This window comes from Chenopodium quinoa, unplaced genomic scaffold, assembly GCF_001683475.1.
Source record: "Chenopodium quinoa cultivar QQ74 unplaced genomic scaffold, ASM168347v1, whole genome shotgun sequence".
NCBI classification, from domain to species: domain Eukaryota; kingdom Viridiplantae; phylum Streptophyta; class Magnoliopsida; order Caryophyllales; family Amaranthaceae; genus Chenopodium; species Chenopodium quinoa.
In genome coordinates this window covers 3,146,231-3,156,622 of record NW_018742684.1, presented here as the reverse complement: position 1 = coordinate 3,156,622, position 10,392 = coordinate 3,146,231, and the positions used below count along the sequence as shown (strand labels likewise).

Genomic DNA, 10,392 nt, shown 5'->3' with positions numbered 1-10,392 from the left:
TCAAACCACTAAAAGTTACTCAAAAGCTAGCGTCAAACACGCCCATAATATAGAGCATGTTTTTTTTTTTGACCCAAAGCTATACTTGTAGGTATGTATTGCATTGGTACCATATGTCCAAATCTTACATACTTTGTCTTGTTTTGTTAAAGTAGAATTAATAATTAATACATAGGTAGTATATAAATAAGGATAATTTGTCTAAAAAGGACATATATGTTCACTTATTTGTCTAGAAAAACCTTATATATTTAAAGTGGTCTAAAATGACATTAGTTTGTTTTGTTGTTTTGGAGGACCTTGATGCCGGAATCCGACCATTGATTTTTTTTTTCCCGGCGTTTACCTCACACGGGACTTAAAAATATGACCCTCCCTATCCAGAGCTGTTTGAACACCTTTATTGCACCTCATCATCTTGGTCTTCATCTCTTCACAGTACTAGAAATAGGCCGATTTTTTACGGACATGAAAATTAGTCAAAAAGTACAAAATTTCCAACAGAGTTTATTTCCTTCTAACTAACTAGATTAGTCAAAATTTTGACGCGTGAGTACTTACCACCCGTGATTAAATCCCGTTTACAACATAACACACCCTTGAGAAGGAAAAAAAAAACGTAGTCTAATAGTGACTGCCGAGTAAAGTGATTCGAGTCTTTCATTTCCCGAGTAAAGAACAAATACGGTCCCCGAACTTTCGTATTTGTGCACTTTTAGTCCCTCAACTTTCATTTGTGAACTTTTGGTCCCTCAACCACCACTCTCGGTGATTCTGACCAAAAAAATTGAAGGACCTTGCTTAGTCAACAAAAGTTTAGGGACCATGAGCTGTTATTTTTTTTTTTCAGGTATTGATATTAATATTTATTACTTACTTTGACTAAAATAAGAAAGAAAACTTTGATTAGTAACCTATTAAACACCACCGGCACCCACCTTGTACCACCACTCTCTCACCACCATTTAGAACTGAAACTCCACCACAACCACCAAAAACCCACCCGACCAACTCGCACCACTAGCAACACCCCACCCAATAACCACCCTCAGCTCTCACAGTCTAACTACCACCGAGATCTGAAACCCCACATCACTAGCCCTAAGATCGAAACTCCGCCTCATCACCACCATGTGTAACCCCACGTCACCATCCTCCAGGCCACCAACAAACCAAAACCCCACATCACCGGTCACCAGCACCACCAGCGAACCATATCCCAAACTCATCATCAACACCACTTAAATCTGAAACCCACCTTACCATCGCAAAGATCAGAAACGCACAACCACCAATACCTCACCCATATTGGTAAAAACAATCATCAAAGCCTACCCAAATTGCGAATCGAAAACCTTGAAAAGGGAAAATGAGGCAGCAACTTTAAAAGGGGAAAAGGAGGTGACGACGAACCGACAAGGTGGAAGGCGGCCGACAACTATGATGAGAACGGACGCGAATCGATCGGGTAGTGGTGGTGGTGTGGTGGTTGTGAGATAAGAATGAGCCATTAGCGAAGCTTGGATAATTTTTTTTATGGGTGGTAGCTATTGTCGAAGGAGATGAGGGAGTTGTAAGCCATGGGACTAGGGGAGAAGGGAGGAGAGAGAAAATTGGAAGGGGGGTTAGGGTTAGGGAAGAGGGGGAGAGAGAGAGGAAGCCATGAAAAGATAGATAAAGATTAATTTTTTTTTTTTCAATTAAAAAAACAAAAGATTTTTAATTGGTTTTAATATGGAAGAACAACATTGTTTTTAATTTAATTACTTTATATTTCTAATTAATGATTGAGTTTTGATTATATTGATTCAATTGGGCCAGGTGGCTAATTTCAATCCTAAACTTTTTTCATCATCACATTAGCCACCTCACATATAAAATTTCTTATTGTGCACCAAAAAAAAAAATAAAGATTCTTACAAAATAAATAAATCTAACTAAAAAAAATATTATTGACTCAAGGTCCCTAAACTTACACTGATTAAGCAAGGTCTCTCAATTTAAATATGGTGGTTGAGGGATCAAAAATACACAGTTGAAAATTAAGGGACTACAAGTGCACAAATACGAAACTTTAGGGACCGTATTTGTGCTTTACTCTTACTTTAATCCGCCTCCGTTGAAAATGGGCAGTTGCGATAATACAGCAAACCCTAAGACAGATACTTCCTCAGTGCTCCAGATTATTCTTCTCGGAGAATAAAGCTCTGTAAGTTGAAGTCTTTTGTAATTCCCTATTTGGTTTTCGCCCTTAATTTGGTGATTTCAATCCTTATTTGCAGTTTTTATTTATTTTTGTTAAGAAATTGTGTAATTGGGCATCAACCCATACTGTTTACTAATTTTTCAAATTGACTTGATGTTCATCTTTCTGGCCTTCTGGGAATTGGGTGCTCGAATTCTATTAATTCCTCTTTTATTAGAAAAATAAAATAAAATTATCAATCAATTTAGGAATTAAATTAATAATAATTTGTAAATCAAAATTGCCCTGTTTGGCTGCTTGAAATCATTTGGCATTGCATAGTGTGCAACTTTGTAGGTATTTGATGCTTGACTTCAAATTGTAGGTGTTGTGTTTTTCATTTGATTATAGAGTATATATTAAGAGTATGGCCTTTGATGCATTTTCCCAATTTCCATATTATACCTTGTATTTATGATTGTATTGCTAATTTGCTACATAGTGCTATCATTGATATGGATATGATTTCTGATTTTTCAAGTGTTCTGTGGCCTTAGGCGAAAACGGGATGTGTAACAGTGTTGAAAACTGCTCTGAAGAGCTGGCCTATCCGTTCCATTGAGTTATGGCATGAGGTGGTATTTTGGTGAGGGAGGCTCATGAGAGACTTAAGCCAATGGGCACTGTGTTTGTAAGACTGGTTCGGTCGCTCGGATATTGCTTGGATCAAACCGCTTGCAACTGCACAGTTCCGAAGTGGAAGGTTAAGTGGGTAACTACTACGGAGTAACTAGCTATTGTTGAGTATTTTCAGAGGTCTTGGCCTGCACAGGTCTGTTGTCAAATTCAGAACAACGTTTATATCATTGTATAGTCTGTAGAGGCAAACATATATTCTGGAATTTCAATGAATGATTATGATCACTGGTTTCTTGGGTCTTCTGTGTAGAAATCTGTTCTTTTCAATGGGGTGATAATATATGCTGTGCTTAATTATTGGCTTAAATCTTATATATGCTTGCCTTCTGTCATTTTATAGCATTTTCGAGACTTTGTGATGCATTTGTGAAAATTTTCAAAATGCCTTATTAGTTTAAAAAAAAATAAGTGAATGTTACCATATGTCTGTTATGATAACAAGCATTAGGTTTAAAGGATTAGTAAAAGTATCAATAGTTGCTATGTACTGGTAACATATGGAAGGATTAGGGTCATTTGTGGGAAACAGCCTCTATGGATTTCCACTGGTAGCCTTAACCTAATTTGCATAAATACATTATACGGAGTAATAGAATAACGCCTTATTTGGTTTGATGTAAAATATTTTCATAGAAAATGATTTTCCCATTTTCCTTTATTTGGTTGTGAAGGGGCGGAAAATAATTTTCCCAATGGTGGAAAGCATTTTCTTTTACAAAACAAGAGAAGCCAACTTTGCCTCCCCTTTTCCTTACCTCCTTTTTACTTTCCTCTCTTCCATCCTTACACTTCCAAACCTATATTTTTTTATTTCTCTATAACTTTTCTTGATGGTACCAAACAAAGGAAACTAATTTGCAATTTTGGTTTTCCTTGAAAATGTTTTCCATGAAAACTAATTTTCCATTGAAGATATTTTACATCAAACCAAACGGGGCCTAAATGAAAAATTGTTGATGTAAATTTTATTGATGAGCTATTAAATTCTCAGGTCGATTTGATTTGTTCGAGTAAAGAAATTTTCGACTCAGCTTGGCTTGGGTTGAATCTTTACTTTGCTTGATCTGATTGTTTGAAGGCTACCAGTGGACTGCTTGATCTAGGGTAATGCACAGTTAATCAAACTCCTGTTTGATTAGTAGGATCACCATTAATTCAAAGTCTAGTAAAACCATTGGTAATGAAGCACAAAGCCCACTTCATTTGTTGTATAAAGTGCGTAGCAGCATAGTATGACTGAGAAATTGTAGTCAACTAGTCACCTAGGAATCCATAATAATGCCTCTCGAAGATTATAAATTACCTCTTTAAATATGTCTACAAAAAGAATGGCTGATGCAATGATGATTCATCAGTAAGATGTAAGATGTAATCTGTAATCACTTGGGGCTTTTTTTTTTTTTTTTTTTTTGGTGTTTAGAGAGCCACAAGGATGAGTGACGATAATCGATTTTAGGTTCACCTGGAACCATGAAGAGGGGCTTTGGTTTGTTTTATGTGTACATTTACCTTCATATATGTATCTATGCACAAGTACTTATATTTATTTATTTATTTTTTCTATAAAAGCTCTTTGTGCTTTGTCAGAATGGTAATTTGGTTTTGGCTGTGATTATAATGTTTTGATTTGTAAGGATTAACACAGTATCATGTATAATACAAAAAAGAATAGCCAGGCTGTATGTGTTTTTGTGCATATTTTTTTTTTTCTTGATGTGATTTAGTTCTCTATTACAAACCTTTGGATGATATACTCCTAATACATTTATATGGAGAAGAAACTGATTAGTTTTTGTTGAGACGAAGTCATAGATTTGTAGTTTTGCATCTGAAGACAATTTTGATGCAGAAGCACTATGATAGAACAAAGGGCAAAATTCTATTTACATTTCATGTTTACGCTAGCTAGGTTTGATTATAAGCATAGCTCCTTGACCCTTCAAATATTCGTTTTGTCTAATACAAATGATGAAAGGATGTATAAGTGCACTACAATACTACATCACATCTTAATCCTCTGATTATTTTGCCTTGGATCCATTTTGGTCTGATTGGAGAATATAGGATTTTCAAAGAAATTTGTTGCTCAAATAACAGCTAAACATACATACGCTGCTCTATCTGCAGTGTTGTGACCTTTTCTAATATTCGCTGCAGTTTTTGTTTAAGGTTGGGCTATCTCTCTGGTATGCAAAGGAAGGAGGTTCATCCTAGGTGCTTGAGAAATTTTCTGGCATAACCTTGCCCAATGAAAAATCAGTCCTAGTCCTATTATGGCGTACATGGTATAGAGAGTGTGGTGTTGGGCTGAGCTAGGGAAGAGGAGGGACCCTAGAGATGTCAATGTCAGTGCCCCAAATATAATCATCATTTCTTGACAAATCTCTTGGTAAGGCTTAGTTTTTGGTGGTGATGATGGTAAGGGTATTGTTGAGGGCAGAGATGGCGATGGCGTAGACATCAATGATAGTGGTGGTTGCGACGATGAAGGTGATGTTGGTGGGGGAGTGGATGACACAGAGGTTGTCAATGGTGGTGATGGTCTTAAGCAAGCAGCGTAGGCCCAACAATATAGCAAAAGCCAAACAATAGAGACTAGAATAGTGTTAGGGTTAGTGGAAAAGGGGGAAATTGCATGATCACCTTGACTTTTCAACTGAAGCAAGCTAAGAAAGAATGTGGATATGAAGATAAAGATGGTGTTTAAGGCCTTTGGATTGAACAATTTTGGCTCAATAAATGGTGTTTGTTGATGCCCTTGATGGACGTTGTTGGGAGTCATGTGGAAGTTGCAAATTACTATCTGCTGGAAATTTGGCCGGTTTTGACCACTTATTTGCTCCATCTTAGACTGAAAGGGTTGCTGTAGGAAAAGAGTGGGAGATTGTTGATGTTGGTTTTATGACGCTTTTTTCTTTAGGGGGTAGATTTTATATGTTATGTGACTTGTTATATTAGGCGTCAATGTGACACCTTTCAAAAAAAAAAAAGGCGTCAAATGTACTGATAGTCTGATATAGTCTAGTTTAATTCCAAAAATTCGGCTACTAAAAATTCAAGTTGCTCAAAAAAAAAAAAAAAAAATTCAAAAAGGCCACTAAAAATTCGAGTTGATAAAAAAAAAAAAACAAAAAAATTTCCAAAAAGTCCAAGCTTGAAGCTTCCGGAAGAGTGTCCTTCCACCTCATGATACGGGATAACGGATTAACGGGAAGAGTGTAGTTGAGTTGACTACTTGTTAGTTGTTACCTTACCAAGTTACCATAGTATGCCGACTTGGGCCTTCGTTTAGAGAGAGCCTTTTCATTGAAAATCCAAATTCATTGGCAAATAAATATAGACTTGGGCCTATTGCCTTGGTCCATCTTAGGAAATAAGAGCGATCTATTTGATGATTCTATGTACTTAAATCTTAACCAAGCAACAAGATTAACTAACTTGTTCATCTACTAGTTTGGATAATTATAAATGCGAGGAAATTTTGATTTTTACCACCTTCAAATAACGACTTTATTGAATTTACCACCTCCAAAAAAAAAAGATTTACTTTACCACCTCATAAAAAAATTAAACATCAGTTTTCCCACCTAAGCCTAACTTCGGTGACGGAAACCGCCAAAGGGGCCCGCCATAACAGCTAGTTTTTGAAATTATCCCCAAATTCTCCCGATTTCCCATTGATTTAAACCTAACTTCTTCATTTCTACATCTATTTCGTGAAGATTGAAGTTTTTTTTTGCCATTTTCTTCACAAATTCTGATTTTGGGTGATCCTTAACAATCCCACATCCTCAAATTATCAAATTATTGAAGATTGTACTCGGCCCTGAATCAATTGAACTGTTCGACGACAAACAGCGAAAAGGTAAGCAATTTTCATGAATTCTGTTGTAATTTTTTGCAATTGTTTGCGTGATTATGTTACAACTGCTAAGTATAATTGAAATTGCATGTTTTCTGTTATTAATTCAACCCCAATTTCATATTGTAAATAATTAGGGTTCATGTAAGTGTAAATTAATTTGGGGGTTTTTGATATTTCAATTAGGCAGTAAAATTAGGGTTAGATTATGGTAATTGTGTTCAAATACAATTAACTTCAATGAAAATTTGGCAGTAGAAATGGTCACACTACCTCCGAATTACGAGAACAATTTTTTTCCAGAAGTCGAATCTATTCTTCGTCGCCGTTTGTTTTCTGAAACCTCTGTCATATAACAATCAGGTTCAGGAAACAGAAATTGAAGCAGCTCAGGTACGAGTAATTGTTGTTGCTCATCCACGGATTCGGTATTTATAAGATCAAACACGTTTTTGTTTGCAATCCTTAAGCCATTAAGGATACAAATCAGACCAAAAACCAAGCTATAAGCAAATTATAAGATGAACTTTGGCTCATTTACTACCCAAATTAAGGATTTGTAAAGAAAATTGCAAAAAAAAAAAACTTCAATCTTCAACAATTTGATGTGGAGATGAAGAAGGTTGTTTAAATAGGAGGAAAATCGAGAGAATTTGGGGATAATTTCAAAAACTAGCTGTTATGGCGGGCCCCACTGGTGGTTTCCGTCACCAGAGTTAGGCTTAGGTGGGAAAACTAATGTTTAATTTTTTTTATAAGGTGGTAAAGTAAATCTTTTTTTTTTGGAGGTGGTAAATTCAATAAAGTTGTTATTTGAAGGTGGTAAAAATCAAAATTTCCTAAATGCGAAGCAGAAAGGAAAATTTGTCAAAAGGATCCTTTTTAAGTAGACTTTTTATGTGAGAAGGGTTATTTTATTTAAAAAGTTAACAAATTGAAACCTTACATGAATTTATTTTCGTGAAAAGGGACCGGATGAATTCAAGCTTTCACTTGATTTATTTGGTGTTGACCCTCGTATGCAGAGCATGTTGCCTCGTTTTTATCTCTTTATCACCTCCCCAACTATCATGTTAACTATCATCCCACGATTAGCCCACCACCACTCACCCGTCACCACCATACCAAAATCAAACTCCATCATATTTGTCAACTTTTCTGATTTATTAATTTTTGTTTATTATTTACAGTACTAATTATTTCGTAAAAAAAAAAAAAAAAAAAAAAAAGTTGGTACAATTAAATATATGATTATTGTCAAAAGTTTAAATTTAAAAATTACTAGATGAAGCCCGTGCGATGCATGGTTTGTTTGAATTTTTTAAAATAATTTTTTTTATATATATTTATGTGCTAAAGCTGTTAAATATTTAGATAAAATTTCTAATATCAAAAGATTATATTTTATAATTAATTAATTTAAACTGAATAATCTCATTCGCCAATTTTGCTTACGTGTCACTTAAATTATTTAATTCTAAAAGAATTAATAATCTTGTATTTAATTGGCTACCACTAAAATTTATTATCCTAAGTGGCGCGTTGAAAAAATTAAATCCTAAGTGGCTTTTTAAAAACTTGGGGAAAAACTCCCCTTTATATGTATATTAGATTTATGGCTAAGGTTTATGGGGAAAGTTCCACTGCATGCACTTCTCTTTTGGGTTCTTGATAAGTTCTTAAAATGACTTTGGTAGGTGTTTGGTGTAGTATTCGCAAAATTTGTGATCGGAACATCATATGGTTGTTTGTTTAATTATGATGAAGAAGTAAAGGTGTGATTCAATTTTAAACATCAATTTATCCGAATTTATACTTTAATTGTTTACTTAAGGAATTATTTTCATGGTTGTTGACCCTGCAACCTCGACAATGGAAGAAAAGTAATGAACAGGGGAGGAAAAAGAGAGCAAGTGTCGGCTATTAGAGAAGGTTGTTATAGAATAATAGATTAAATAACTAAGACTACTCATAAAAACATTTAGAATTAAGTATCACCACTAGCATAATCAATATAAGACATATTCTAGCCCAAATCAATCAATGCATAGTCATTCTACCCCTAACATATAATACAATCAACAAGAGGAAAAGTAATCCCTATAAAATACCAAATGTATCTCTCGAGTTATCAATGGCTTCCCTAATCACAATCAAGCCTACTCTCGTGGAATATTGGAGACATTAAGCTCATTACTCTAAATTCTTAGTCATTCATTCAACTATTCTCATGATGAGCTTCAACTCGTTAATTGATCCATTCAAATCCGTTAAAAACACAACTCTTGTTGTGATCAAAACAAAGGAATGATAATAATACCAATTATCTCTAATCTGGTATCGGCATAAGAAAAATCAATTAAGTATGAACAATATAAACAACTAATTGAAAATTTAAAAGAAAAAATCAAGTATCAATTATGGCTGGGGTTCGACCTAACCCTAGAACAATGATCTACTCTAACATAATAAAAGAAATAAAATAATAGAAGAAAATATAATACTTGAATTAATAAAATAAAACTAAAGAGAAAACTAGGGTTCTAAACTAATGGGGAATGGGGTTATGAAATAATAAAGCCAAGGAGTATTGATAATGGAGCTAGGAATTAGAATAGAATTAGGAAAATAATCCGCTAATAAGATGATTTATTCGCCCAGGCACGGACGTGCTAGCATGAGGCACGCCCATGTCTCGTTGCTGCACGCGTAACTCGTCTTAAAACGGTCATAACTTGAGCTCCAGATCTTTGTTTGAGGCGTGTATATATCTTTGGAAAGCTCTTGAAGTCTACTTTCCAATGCAATTTGAATCACTCCAATATCATTTGTACATCAAATGTTATGATCAAAATAGTAGACAAGACTCATATTGTCAAGTCTTTCTTCATTCAACGCCTTTACTTCTTTCTATCCTTATTTTCTCTCGAAAACATGATTTGAGATCCTGAGCGATGTAGCTTCAAAATCTACGATTATTATACTCAACATTAGCCAACCATAATCCATTTGCATCTAAATCATCTGAAAATCATAAAACACGTAAACGGAAAGTAGTAGAGCATAACCTAAGCAAATAATGTACAAGTACACCACAAACCTCTAAATATATAAGCAATTGAGTGTAGATAAGCACCTAAAATGTGTACAAATTAAGACCTATTATTAAATTTGATTAGAAAAGTACAGTGAGATCCTTATAGGTGAAAAAAAAAAAAAATTGTGATAGATCCTTAAAGTGAAGACCATGAAATGTTAGGTTCTTGTCTTATACCTAACTCTTCATTTGAAAAAATCAACTTTTTACTTTTCCATATGCAATTTATAAAGAGAGAATAAAGAAAAAAGAAACTCCATCCATCTCACATGTCTTAAGTTTCAAACATGTGTTTGAGGATGTTGCGATCTTGGAGAAGCTAATATGAGGCAGCATTGGTGTATGCAAACAAGTTGCAAACCTAGCATTGGAGGAGAGAGGAAAATCAGATATATTTGTATATTGGTCACTGATAAGTGGCATGATATGGGCGGTGCTTGAGCGACGGCAATTTATAATAGGTAGTGTGAAGGGGTGGATGGCATTGGGTCCAAACGAGGAGGGGGGAGAATAGAGCCAAGGGAAAGGGAATAAGGGCATGGGAAGAGC

At 34.8% G+C, this 10,392-nt stretch overlaps 1 long non-coding RNA gene across 1 annotated transcript; it reads left to right on the top strand.

Moving 5' to 3' along the window:
* The first annotated feature begins 1,702 nt into the window (after positions 1 to 1,702).
* Positions 1,703 to 7,864, top strand: LOC110722826. The gene is made up of 3 exons (XR_002511643.1): positions 1,703 to 2,209; positions 2,743 to 6,749; positions 7,110 to 7,864. It is a non-coding gene; the product is annotated as an uncharacterized LOC110722826 (long non-coding RNA).
* The last annotated feature ends 2,528 nt before the right edge of the window (positions 7,865 to 10,392 follow it).